This window comes from Corvus hawaiiensis, chromosome 6 (assembly GCF_020740725.1).
Source record: "Corvus hawaiiensis isolate bCorHaw1 chromosome 6, bCorHaw1.pri.cur, whole genome shotgun sequence".
NCBI classification, from domain to species: Eukaryota; Metazoa; Chordata; class Aves; order Passeriformes; family Corvidae; genus Corvus; species Corvus hawaiiensis.
Genome location: NC_063218.1, coordinates 43,348,256 through 43,362,641, shown reverse-complemented (window position 1 = coordinate 43,362,641; position 14,386 = coordinate 43,348,256). Strand labels below are relative to the sequence as shown.

General features: G+C 35.5%; 1 protein-coding gene across 15 annotated transcripts in view; it reads right to left on the bottom strand.

Moving 5' to 3' along the window:
- The window catches only part of LRRC4C (leucine rich repeat containing 4C), a 498,265-nt gene that overhangs the window by 54,740 nt on the left and 429,139 nt on the right, over window positions 1–14,386 (bottom strand). For 10 of the 15 annotated variants that reach the window (XM_048306071.1, XM_048306074.1, XM_048306073.1 and 7 more), the window contains one exon: window positions 607–739. The exons of 4 other annotated variants lie outside the window; for them this stretch is intronic. The gene's annotated coding sequence lies outside the window, so the exon portion shown is untranslated. Of the gene's footprint in view, window positions 25–606; window positions 740–14,386 lie in introns of those variants that run through there. One more of the 15 variants, XM_048306076.1, reaches the window with a different exon arrangement.

Sequence of the window (14,386 nt, the reverse complement as noted above, 5' to 3'; positions counted from 1 at the left end):
CTTTTAACATGAAGGAAGAAGCATTACAGTTACTCTGAGGGATGGCAGATTTTAGTTTGCACATTCCCTTGGACTTCTGAAATGCTAGGAAGAAAAACATCCATAGTTAAGGCTTCAGGGTAAGAAGAGAGTCTCCACAAACACAGTAGCTAAGCCTGGAAGGTGAGATTGAAAGAACCCAATAAAACAAGATTACATACTTTTAAAAATCCAACTATTAGCTCTCCATGTGAAACAACATTTTACTCTTCTAAATTGTTATATGGCTTATAAGCTGGCATTTTCAGGGTTTTAATTCCTATAAGGAATGTCTTAGAAAGTTACTGTAAGCTTGTGATTTGTATTCTCTAACAGATCCACAGGAAAACAAGAAAACCCCTGTAAGATACGGCATCCAAATTCTTTCTCACACAAGGATGGGAATTGAAACTCAGCACAGTTTAAGAAGCTCTGGAAAGATATTCATGAGACTCTGTTTGAACAGACAGACAACAACAAAGGTTTGTGCTCCCCTTCCCTACCAGTTTTCTGCCATGCATTCCAGCATATCCATGGGACCTGAAAAGCTGACTTGCATAACAATATCCTAACAAGAATTACCATTACCTTTTCAGTAGGTTTACCGTCTTGGGAGGTGATGTTTCTCCTTGTTTCCCAAACTACCCCTGGACCTTCTCATCCTACTAGCCCATTGGAGACTGTTCCACAGAGCTGCCTGGACCCCCCCACAGCATCCACCCTGTGGAAGAAACAGATATTGAGAAACTATGTTGCAACAATTAAATCTTCTCAAGACATATATTGAAGACATTGAGAGAGAATAACTCTGGTAGACTAAAATATGATCTAGAGCTGTCATTACACAACCTGAGAAAGGAGGGGAATTGTAGGATTACAGTGTGCCCTCAAAGCCCTCAATGTATGTAGATATGACAGAACTGCTGAAGGCACAGTTAATTTCAAGAAGACTTTTAAAGCACTAATATAAACACAGATTTCAAAGGCAGCAATTAGTCAATAATGTGATCACCTAATCTTGCAGATGACAACCTTGCCTCACCTTTATTTTTGCACACTTAGAAGTATTAGGAAGGGGGTGGTTACTTCTGTATTTCTGTAATGAGTAGCTTCATCATATACCATACAAGGCATGGGGGTAGAAATTAGGCGTTTTCCTGTCATTAGCAACAGTGAAACGTGTCTATGGACACCTCTTGAAGGCAAGGCATTCCTTCCAGCCTTGGAAACTTCCTTCTTCTAGAGTCTTACAAGCATACCATAGTAAACATTTAAATTGGAAAAAAGTTTAGAAAAAAATTAATTTGATAAATAATTTTCTATTTATAGCGTTTATATACTTCATCAAATTTCTGTAGCAGTCAATAAATAAGTAAAGATTAGAAATAATAATCATGCTTAAAATTTCATAGCTTCAAAACATGGATAGCAATGAGATATAAAACAGGCTTTTTTTTCAAATATTTTAAAAACATTGTTCATTTACTAAAGAAAAATAAATTCTACTGTCTCTTGTTTATGACAAAAGACAATTGAGTAAATCATGACTTCAGATAACCCATAAGTCACTGATTCTGTTTTTCAAAGACCTGCCTGCTTCCTATTCCTTTGGCCTCGGCTGCCTAGCAACCTCCACAGAGCTTTCTTAGTCTATACTAATTCTGGAGAGTTTTCATTTATATATTTATTTATGAGAACGTCTATAAGGAGGATACAGAAACAAAGAGCTGTTTGTTCCTTCCTTCTAACACTTCCAACATGTCACCTCAGTGTCTCAGTGAAGGACACAGTCCTTGGTTTTGCAGAGAGGTACCTGACTCCTTGATTTTTCTTGGGAACAAGGCAAACCTCAGTTTTTATTAGAAAAAGCTTAGTCTCTTTAGGAAGCTACTGATGTAATAGGCACTGATATTTCTTGCCTTCCCTGTTGATTTGATTCATTGATAAGTTTTTTCACCCTGAAATCCTAGGTGCTTATGTAAGGTTACTGTACTCATGCAGCTTGCAGCTTTTACTTAACATGGAGACAGTTTGTGCTACTGTTCTGGGTCACCAACCGTTCCAGTATCAACCAAGCTCTAGAGGGAAATGGAGATTAAAGCTGATCTGCTGTGTCTATGACTCAAAGCAGGACAATCTGGAAGGTTTGGATGGGACTGCTTGTTATGATAAGTACTTTGAAACAGGATATGGTCTTTCCCTGAGCCAGCCATCAGCGTTGCATGGAAAAGCCTATTTCCTCAGGGGTTTTTTTGCTGGTTGGTTTTTTTTTTTTTTTTTTTTTTTTTCCTTCATTATAAGTGCAAAATTGAGGATGTCACAGAAAATATCCCTATGCTACATCAAGAAAAGGCTTATTCTCTTGCCAATTTATTCGACCAGCACTTTGCAAATACTTTATGCCCTTATCAACACAGCAATCTCCTCCAATCACAAAGAAAGGGGAAAAAAAAAAACCAAAAGAGAAAGAAAGAGATGGTCAAATGTGTGCCATGAAGAGCTTAACAGGCTTTTTCAAACGATGTGGTAAAGACATGCCAAGTATTCATAGCCTGCAGTCACATGGTGGAGATGTGGGGTTTGTGTCTCACTATTTCCAGCCCTGAACTCAGATGGAAGAGTTTGCATTTACTTCTGGATCAAACTGAAGCCAGAAACACAAAAAATCAATATATCTTAAGACATCTCAATATGCCTTAATCACTTCATTCCATTTTTTTCTGATTAAGTTGACCTTTAGCTATGTATTGTCCCTAAAGGACATGCAGGGAATCTGTGACAGAACATAAATCTGCAACCAGATCTTCTAACTTCCACTCAATTTCTTAGCAACAGAGCTATATACATAAAGATTAGGCTGTTGTAATCTTGTAGGATTATGGAAGCATTTTTAAATCTCTATGTTTACATATACTTAGGCATCAAAAACATTTACTCCAAATTCAACAGTAGGAAAAAAATATATTAAAAAAAACATCTCCAATATTGTAACAGGCAATAAAGGATATATGCTGGGTGGGATATCAGTGTCTAATGAAATAAAATAAAAGCAACAACATGAATGATAGAAATTATTCAAAACCAACCTGCTGGTTAAAAGTGTGATATTTTGTAGAGCTACTTAAAAACAGTGAAAATACCCATAGAAAATAAAATGTGCACAATGATTCAATAAACAGGAGGAAGAAATTTACTGGAAGTAAACAGAGATCTGGGATTTCTTTTTTCTATTTGTGGGCTAGCTATAAAAAATTTTCTTAGTTCTTTCCCTCTGTCATTCTACACAGTAATATAAATTTGTAGGTAGCAGCAAATGTCTCAATTTTTATTCTTCTGAGTTATTGTAACACAAATAAATTCCAAATACAATCCAAAACTCAGTTGCTTACTGAAAATGAATTTCCATACGTATGTTCATTTTTCACAGAGCATGATTACTATAGTAAAATTGGAGCATGTGGTGTTTCCTCGCCTTACAAAGTATGATCACAATTACAAATGTTTTCAAATGTTAAGTCAAACTCTGAAAATAAACCTAATGAAGAGTACCAGAAACATAGATTTACATGTCTGTTTTCTCACTTACTTTTGTGAGAAGTTTGCATTTAAGAAGTTCAAGGGCATGTAAATAGACAATAGAGGAAAAGACTTTTTCATGAATTTTTATAAAAAAATTATAATAGGGTTTTCTACAGAATGAATAAGATTCCAAAATGCCAAAGCAGCAGCAAAGGAAATTCAACCAGAGAAAATGAAGTTTCTCAAGGTATATGGAAAAATAAGTTGCAAGCAGTGCCATCCGAAATTTCAGAGACTATAATTAGGTACTAAATCTACTACATTTATGCTGGAAAACCTCACCTGCCATGCACTTAGCTCACAAAAGAAGAGTATACCAAAAAGGTTTTTTTTCAAAAAGAAGAAGAAGAAGGCAAACAAGACAAAGAAGATGAAGATGAAAAAGATGATGATGAAGAAGAAAAAGAAGAAAAAGAAGAAGAAAAAGAAGAAGGAAAAGAAGAAGGAAAAGAAGAAGAAGAAAAAGAAAAAGGAAAAGAAGAAGAAGAAGAAGAAGAAGAAGAAGAAGAAGAAGAAGAAGAAGAAGAAAAAGGAGAAAAAGAAGAAAAAGAAGAAAAAGAAGAAAAAGAAGAAAAAGAAGAAAAAGAAGAAGAAGAAAAAGAAGAAAAAGAAGAAGGAAAAGAAGAAGGAAAAGAAGAAGGAAAAGAAGAAGGAAAAGAAGAAGGAAAAGAAGAAGAAGAAGAAGAAGAAAAAGGAGAAGAAGAAGAAAAAGAAGAAAAAAAAGAAGAAAAAGAAGAAAAAGAAGAAAAAGAAGAAAAAGAAGAAAAAGAAGAAAAAGAAGAAAAAGAAGAAAAAGAAGAAAAAGAAGAAAAAGAAGAAGAAAAAGAAGAAAAGAAGAAAAGAAAAAAATGCCTTAGTTTTCTGGATAATGAAACATTAAGGAGGGTTTGGAAAAAGGTCATTACAAAGGAAATGAAGCTTTAGCAGGAAAAAGAGAGCAAGAAAATTCTCATCAATACGGAAGTATAATCTTTGGTTGAATAACTAATTCACCACAGAGAATTGCGGGAAACCTTTTGAAAACAATCAATAGTATTATTCCAACACTCAGCTCCTCATTTCAAGTGTACTGATTTTACTTCACACTTATGCCAGTAACTGACCAAAATTTGTTCTAAAATATTTAAATGCTTTCTAACAATTTATTATGGCAATAAGTAAGAAAAACCTCATTGAAGCTATAACCGGGCTTTAGTAACTGTTCTCAAAGCAGCTATATTTTTATAGATTTCAAAGGGATGAGAAGAGCTGCAGTAAAAGGAAGATTTATTAAAGAAAGACTAAACATAGTAGCATATGCTACCATGATGACATAGTGAGGAACATAAATAAGCAGAAGAGAAAGAACAGTTACACAGTTCCTGCTATTTTTAATAAATATCACTAACAGGGTAACTTTCAACTGCCAAGAGAAAGGAGGTTGTTATATTCTGTTACTACGTCTGGCCCTGAGTTGCCATTCCAGAAGAGCACAAGTTTCTTGTCGATTCCATGCTTTATCTGCCTGCTACTGAAGTCTTGGATATCCTAGGATGTGTGAAATAGCATTAGATTCTGTTATTCATGAATCTGAATCACTCGCAAGCAGTTAGTAGAAACATGTATGAGCTCTGGGTACTTACATGTTAACTAACAAGAGTAAAATCAATACAATAGAAAATTGTAGTGTACTATGACCACAAAAGACTTTCAACTCAGGGTACAAAGAGAAAATACTACTCCAAAAAGTTCCTTAAAGAAAGATATCTGTATACAAATTCTTTACTAGCAGTAAATATGAAGAACTTAGGGTTAAATCTCACCTCTGACTGCTGACTCACTGTGCAGTAAAACAAGCTACTGGTGTTTTCTTGATGGTTCAAAAAGGTGTTCTTGCCAGATTTCATTCCCTTCACTTTTTGACATATTCTGCTGTTTCAGAGCTCTATCTTATTTTACATGCTTAAGAGAACAGAACTTTTTTTAGACTTCAGAATTGGCCAAACCTCCATAAACCTTGATTATTTATGGCCAAGGTCGTAATTGCATTTTTTCCTGATCTTTTAGCTTAGTTAAACCCTGAGTAAGGATTTTTCTCCTGCATAAAACCTGTAATTTCTGTATATACTGCACTTCTCCTTTTTCTTCTTTCAAGAATGCCAGATGGAAACAAACCAAGGAATAGTTGCATGACTGGTATGCTAATGTTTTTATACCTCTGCATTTGAGTTAAGCAGATGGGGAGTAGGTAATTCTGCATGGCTACCTCTCCAAAACAAGTTCAGATAAGGTATACATTCTAGATTCTAAAATAATTTTCTCAGATTTTCTATGTGATCTGCTGCAGCAAAGATATTCACTCATGCACTATTGATTGGAAATGTTTTTGTACATCTAATCAATAAACGAGTTAATATGTGTTAAACCAATCTTCTAGACTATTTGCCTTGCTCAGCCTAACTAATACAAAGCTGTGAGTGATTCACTTCAGAGCAGCAGTACAGTGTGAAAACCAGACTGGTGTCTTTTTAATGTGAGTGTCTGTGTGTGCTTATAAACACAAAATGTCATTAAAAATATTTTCTCCTGACAATATTTCCCCCATTTTAAGATCAGTTCTATTGACTCGTAATAATGGTCTCCAGATACTCATCTGACAAATGGCTGTTTAATTTATTTTTTACTGTGAAAGATTTGACCTGGTTTGTTCATCTATAAATACATATTTTTGTGCTGTAGACACAAATATGCATTTGTTTTAGCTTTCATCCCTGCTGTGTTTGTACAACACAGTGTGATATTCACAAACAGAAAGAAAAGAGATTGAAGAACATTTGATAGTGTTGTCTAGCATTTTAAATACAGCAAAAAAAATAAATTAGTGCCCACTTCATCAAGTGCTAAATTCAGTATGTCTGAAATGAAACAGAGAGTGGGCCACAGAGAAAAAAAGTCTTCATCTTAGGTGGAAAAACAACTCATGTTGTCAACAAAGCAATAAGAGAGTGCTACTGAATTCTACTGAACTCATAATTTTAAACTTATATTCACCCTTCCTACTAGGGTATCTGATGCAGCTCCAGCTTAGCAATAATTATAAGGAATTTTGCCCTACCATAATGTAATATTGTCAAAGGAGACTGCGAGTATTTTTATCTCTACAAAAAAGGAAGATGATAGTCCTAAAAGAGCTAGAGCCCCAGAAAAATTCAGATAGCAGTTTTGAGTTCCAGAGCCCTATTTTAATCACAGTGAGACACAAATAAATTTTTTTGAAAAGCAGCTAAAACCATTATTTTTTCTTTCCAAAATGAAGGCTGTAATTCTCTGTTATTATTATTATCATCATCATTATTAATGTGAATTATTCCTATCTTCTATTCCTTTGCTGGTATATATGTTGCTTATATCAAAATTTTAGGAACCTTTTACCGACTTAATAGCATTTTGTAGAGTTTTCAATCTTTAATTAGAAGTGAATTTATGTAAACCAGCTTCAAAAACAAAGCATGGAAGACAAGCAGCTGTCACTAAATGACCCTTGAGATCTGTTCTGATCCAAAAAATTTTATAATTCTATTACATGAAAGGAATTACAGGATGCTCCTACTCACTACTTCATATAGATACTTCCTAGTCAATTCATTTCCCTTTTCAGAGAGTTTCCAAATACAGAAAATTTCAATTATATTAATAACACAAAAGAGCTACCCCTTTATTTAATCTATTTTCTGCCCTTTGTACCCTCAAGGTATTGCAAAAGAAAGTAACATCATTTCCTGGTGTTGCACATGAGAAAAACTTATTCCCTGAGTTATCAAAAAGAAAGATTTTGAAAGATTCTTGCTTTGTAACTGAAGAACTACTTTCAGAAGGATTTGAAAAAATATGATTTGTCTAATACTAATGAAGAACATGATTTGTTTTAAAGTATATGTGCATAGTCACATATCATTTTTACTCTTGAGTCAAATGTAAGGTGGAGACTGACAAGCACAGCTATGATTCCCTGAAAGATACTGAGTAGAAATAGCTGAGGCTTGCATTGCTGGAAGGTGGTCTGCACTGTTACCTGCAAAAGAGCAGGGGAAAATCCCCACATTGTTATTGAAAACTGAAGAAACCCCACCAAACAATCAGTGTAGAGCCATTAGAGCTTACAGATCAAAATATTTTCATTGAGTGCTATTTTAAGAGTGTAGTCTACTAGTACAAAGCAAAGCAGTTAAAAATATCAGTTGTTTTCCTATCTGCATATTGTTCATTAATTAGTGAGGTATTTCCCTGATGGTATTTTCAAGAATTTTCAAAAAAAAAAAAAAAATAGCTAAAAGCAATTAAAACTTATAAATTAACAGACTGATTATGTGTGATTGGTCATATAGCACAATGTTGATGGTTCAGACTGGATGATCTAACTTTAACAGATGGAAACAGGCAAAAAAAAAAAAATTTAACATCTTTGGGAAAAGAAACTGAGGCTTTAAACATGAAAAGGATATAAAAATCATATTCTCTCCTTTAAAAAGAAAATGTTTTGGAAATTACCTAACTAGTTCTCTTCCCTCTGAAGAGTGAAAAGGGAATAATCACCACATCTTTACCAGGAACATTTACTTCCTTCCTGTTACACAGATTACCAAGATGTGAAAAATACTATCAGTTCTAGCTCAATACTCCAGTTTTCCAAAACTGTCAAAACCATATTCACACAGAAGAAGTATCCACACAAGCATAATGAAACAAACTGATAGAAAATGGCACAAACATAACCACAGGCAGTGGTGCCCAGCTTATGAGTCCTCATTAAGACATACGAACTCAACTTGTAAGTTTTTCTCTCCAAAACATGCAGTGCCCATTTTCAGACTGCAAATTTGGAATCAAGTAAAGTTAGCATCTAGTAGGCCTTATAAAGTCTCATAGCAGACATAGAATTTGCAAGCTGGTTATCTGGTTCAGTGTTTTAGAAATATTTGCAAGCAGAATTTTATCAGCTCACATATTAATTTATGTAGTCTGGGAATCCCAGCTGTACCTGCATTATCTATACATTAATGCCCCCTTTTTTGATTGCAAATAAAGAACTGTGAAATTTGCAGAATTTTTTTTTCCCCTTTTTTTTTTCTACACTTAAATTTAGTCTACTTTTTTTAGATACAAAGCAATGCATGTTTAACATAAATTAAAATTCTGTTTAACATAAAAGTGTGGAGTACCCACACATCCTAGGGAAAAAACAAAAAAGGTTGGTTATTTAAAAGTCCAGGAGTGCAAACTTTCTTCTTTTGCATATAATCTAGTAGGTAAAGGACTTTCAAGGAAAGAGGGATACTCAGTTCAATTCCTGCTTCAGCTTGAACTGAAAGTCTTCCAGAAAAAAAAGTCTATTTCATAGCATTTCTAAGGTTGAAAACTACCTCTATAATCATCAAGTCTAACCATCAACAAGCACCACCAAAATGTTCAACATTAAACCATGGCCTTAGCTGCCATATCCACATGTTTTTTGAATACTTCCAGGGATGGTGACTTAACCACTTCCCTGGGCAGCCTTATCCAATGCTTGACAACCGCTTCTTTGAATAAATTTTTCTTACTATCCAATCTAAACCTCCCCTGGAACAACTTGAGGCCATTTCTTCTCTTCCTGCCACTTGTTACCTGCAAGAAATGACAAACTCCCACCTCACTACAACCTCTTTCCAGGTAGTTGTTGAAGTGATAACATAGACTTTATGCACCTGAAGCAGAGCCATGCCTGCTAGCCATGTAAATTTTCTGGGGACAGAAGGAAAAGAAGGAGCACACAAGGTGGCAATCCAGACATGGAAAGATAGTACTGGGTTCTGATTCCTTTATTTGGGATTATGGCTATAGCAACCAGACCATATAAAACGTGCCATCAAGATCAGTAATCCAAAGATGGTCTGGAAATCAATTGTAGTCTACCTTAGACATTGTTCACAAGAGTATTACAAAGATCTTAATCTATGGATATTAGATACAATATATTGATGAGTATCTTGGAATACACCCCAGAAAACAAGTTTGTTCTCCATAACAGCATACTCAAAGCATGATTACCCTTTGAACTGAGCTCAAGAGATTTAAGCTCAATGAAATCTACAGTAGACAAAACTCCTGCATGTATTCTTGGTTGCCTAGTCCTATTTCAAGAAGGATGAAGAGAAGACCTCACTGAGCCCTACCATATGTTCAGCCTCCTGAAAAGACTGTTAAAAGTTTTACCTAAATGATTGTAGTCTATAAACTTCGTCCCTTTTCAAATTTTTGTCTTGAACATTCATAACGTTTTGTATGAAGGGTTATTTTTAACCAAGATTAGGGAAATTAAAAAAGGAAGAAAAAAATAATCACACCTTGTGTGACTGCAGTTGTCCAGGGCTGGACTGCACATGAACTTGTGGGGCAGTCTCTGCACAGAACAGGGAATTGCGCTGCAGAACTGCTTAACTTGTCAAGCAGCAGCACACATTGACCAGGGGACCAAGTTCAGGACATGCGGTTTAAAATAAAACCTGGGCCATGTTTTACTCTTGTAGTCAGTAACATGAGGAAACACATAACAGTTGTACTGAACTCCGGTGGGGGGGGGGGGGGGGGGGAAGGGAAAAAAAAGAACACCAAAACGTAAAAGAACAGATCCAGAAACAAATAGTTGCAAAACTTTCCAAACATTTTAAAACACAAATTCAAATGACAATCTACATGCAGCAAAATTTCAGCAGATATCAGCAGGTATCGAAGATGGAACCTAAGTTTTGCTAAAAGAACAAACTCTATAAATGTGAAATTTGATAACATATTTTCATTATTTTCCCCTTTTCTTCAAATACTCTTCTCAAATAAAATTTAATCTTTGGTTGAGATCCAGTATAATGAATCCAACCTTCAACTTGAGAAGCAGATATTGTACCCAAGCAACAAAAAACCCCTAAGAAAACCCACAAACCCAGAAAATTATGCTGCTATCCAACTTCAGAAATTGGCACTCAGGGACCGTCATGTTTGTGACACATCTTTGTCTAAGACTGGTTTTAGTGGTTTAGAGAAATATTAAAATCTCTCATGAAGAATTTCAGACCTCCTTTTTACAGATCACTCTCCATATTTTCCCTGATTTCCCCCAGCCTGTGGCCCAAATCTCACAGCAGCTGAGTACAGCACCCAAGCTCCTGACACAGTCACATGGAGGGAGTGATTCCAACATATCCAGTTCTCCATCTATTCTCTTGGCAGGGGTTACATGTTATTGTCTCCAAAGTCTGCGTTTTCTTAAATTCAAATCACACAATAGAGTCATGAGGTGAAAACTCATATTATGTTGACATGCTAATTAAGAAAGGAGATGGAATACTTGAAACACATATTATTAAACTTTTTTTTTGTTCCTGTCAAGAACTTTAACACAATTTGTGAAAGCTTGGAAATGCTAGCTGTTGCATTTTTACTCATATTTATTCATTAGAAAAATCAAAATTAAGAAAAGAAAATTGGCATACAGTTCTGAAAGCCAGTTCTAGAATGAGATGGAAACTCACAATCCCCTTAATTTCTACGCTTAAAGAATAATCAGCGTAGAGAAAGAATACCTAATTTACAAACATTCATTCAATTCTTTGCTTATCAGCTAAGGTAGTCAACAGAAATGTCATTATACAAAACTGATGTTTGCTTCAGTAGCAGAGGGAATGAGAACAGAACATTTTATAAACACCTCCAAGGAATTGATAAGGGATGACTGTAGTTATTGGCATCAGAGATGTAGACAAGGAGCTTCTCACCCGTTGCTAATGCCACAAGCTACCAAATCACTCCATCTTTAAAGACATCCACAGGAAAATATCTGGGACCATACTCTTCATACTTCCAAAACATCCAGCACGAAGTATTTCTTCCTCTTAAATATATATTGTACAAGAGTTTCTAAGGAACTATCAAATGAATTTATATACTCATAATTCAGCGGGTTCCTGACTGCTGACTTTTTCAATGGCTTAGAGTTGCTAGTACCTAGAAAATGTATTTTACTTCGGGTGAAAGAGTTCTCTGTCTACGTAAAAGGAGGATGCAAATTCTACTTTGTATCTTATTAAGTTCCAGATGGTCACAGACAGCAGCACAGTGACAAACATAACCTTCCTGAGTAATCACAAATATGCTAATAAGTACAGCATATACAGCATACCTGGACTGTTACCTTGACTGTGTGTGAATAACTTCTTCAGAAATTAAATAGTTGTTGAGCTAGCCCATGGGTTCATTGCTTTTCTGAATCACACATGCAGCTAATGGTTCTGATTCCCATCCTAAGAAATATGCACAGCACAGGAAGATTTTGCTGTACTGCAGCCACGGCAGGGCTATTTAAGCAAATGAAAATGTCTCCTTAAGAGCTGGTTTCTTTCGGTGCTTGTTCGCAACAGAGAGAAATAGAGCTAATGCTACGCTCCTACGAGTGCTTTATGCATTCTGACAAACCAAACGAGGTTTGTCAGGAGAGGCTCTAGGCAGCATGGAAGTGCTGCAATTTTACATCTCATTGATTACCACAATGGGAATTGAAAATGGTTCTCTGCTTTCGACATGATATTAAAAATACTGCTGCAGACCTCAGAAAAATATGCAGGTCCTTCAGTGGAGGGAAAACTTTGTACAGCATTGTTTCCTCATGAATTTGAGTCAGGCCCATCTGGCCTTTACGAAGGCTAATAATAAAGCAATAAGGTGGCACGCAGTAAAGCATGTCATTCTGTGACTAGTTCTGCAAGAGGATACATGAAACAAAAGGGCAGTTCAATACCCCGAGGCTTTGGGGATCTGCTTGTTTTGTGGCATGTGCATCCTGTATACGGCTGGCATTACACAGAGTATGTGGGAACACACATGTCACAACAAACAGCGCTAAAAGAACAAGGCTTAAAAACAACTGTAAGAAAATTAAGATTTATTATTACTGTCACACTGCCTTTGTCATTGGCTGGTTTGATGCTCTGGAGAGGTTTTCTATTAAATTTTCAGAAGATTAATTATTTTTATTGCTATTATAAAAAAATCTCAAATCTTTTCTGTTCTCATGTCTTCAGCTGTTTATTTTTGCTGGATCCAGCAGTCCCCATCCACAGAACGTTACCATTTTATGAGGGATAGACTCACATTCTAAGCACAGCAAAACAACCCTAAAAAGCACAGAGAATAATCTATAGTGACAGCAGTAGAAGTTTGTTCTACTCAGAGATTGCAAATGACATATGTAGTACCATGTGCTAAGCAAGCTGTGATAGTCACTAACCCTTGGAGGTGCCTAGCAACCCTTAGCAGCATTCAGTAGGAAGAGAAGATTTTCAGCACTCAACAGAATTAAATTCCTAATAAAACTGTTTACTCAGAATCAACCTTAGCAGCCCTCAGTGGTCCCTAAAATCAGGCAGAGGAAAACACAAGACCAAGTCATTAGTTACTGCAATTGCAGCATCAAAGCCAATTTAATTTAAAAAGGAAATCTCTGTATTTAAAAATAATGTCAGTTTTATAGAACTTCCAGTGGACTGGTCAAACAAACAAACTGGGAATCAGAAGATAAAAGCTCTGAATTTCATCATATCTTTCTGATATTTTAACTATATTGTATCTATAGACAAATACCTACACCAATGCTTTACATGTACATCCAATTCAGATACACTTTTAGCACATCCGCCATATGAACAACAATTAGTATAACAGGCAACCTAATCAAAGGAGTTTGAAAAGATACAAAAATTGAAAACCAAGTTTCAGTAAGTTAATGATATCTCTGATATTTCCACCAGAAGTATCAAGTCACAGGAAGTTAGATGCAAAAATTAAACACAAGCATTTCCAGTGACTCGCATTAGAACATACTGGGATCCATGTATTGGCTAAAACTAAGTCTGCATGATAAAAAACATGCCAATCAACAAAAAAAAAGAAGAAAAAACTCAAATGGCACTCAAATGCTACCAAGTAACCAATAAGAACCAACCTATATGTGAGGACAACTGGTAGTTTGATCAGTAGCAGAACAGGAATAGAAGATCCCTCTCACAGACCAAAGGTAGGTTTTGAAAATTTACAAATATCTTGTCCCTGACTTAGAAGGATACAATAAAGGCAACAGTCTGCCTAGAAATCCAGGAAGTAATCTCAGTCATCATCTTAAGGACATAAAAGAGTAAGAATAAATATGTGTAAAAAATATTGTCTTGGATTTCTTGGTCCTTTGATACAGAGCAAGATAAAGACAAATGAAATAAATCCCAGAGAAATTACACAGTGATGGGACAAGCCTCGTGATTCCACTTGAAAAAACTGATTTTTTCAGAAGAGAAGTCATCCTGTAGCCAAACCCAGCAAACATTTAATTTTTCTGTGACAAGAAACTCTTTCATGAAAAACTTTGTGATGTGTGCACTTGCATCTGTGACAGCTGTTCTCACCTACTGGTTCCTGGCCTGCTGGAAAGGCATTAATTTGAACTTTAACACTAATGGAATCATTACCATCCTTGGGTTACCAATCACGTACTACTTCATATGGTGATGGTGCTTCATAGAACAAAACCCACGACAAACCTTTTAGTATACTGAACACATGCTTTTCTATGTTGTTTGGTTGGTTGGTTGGTTTTTGTACATGCCATATGTCTATATAAGCTAAACCTTATAATACCAACAGCAAATTAAACGTGAGACACAGAGTATTTAAAATTTAAAAAAAACCCAAACCAGAAATAAAGAAGTACCTTATAAATATCAATTAACTA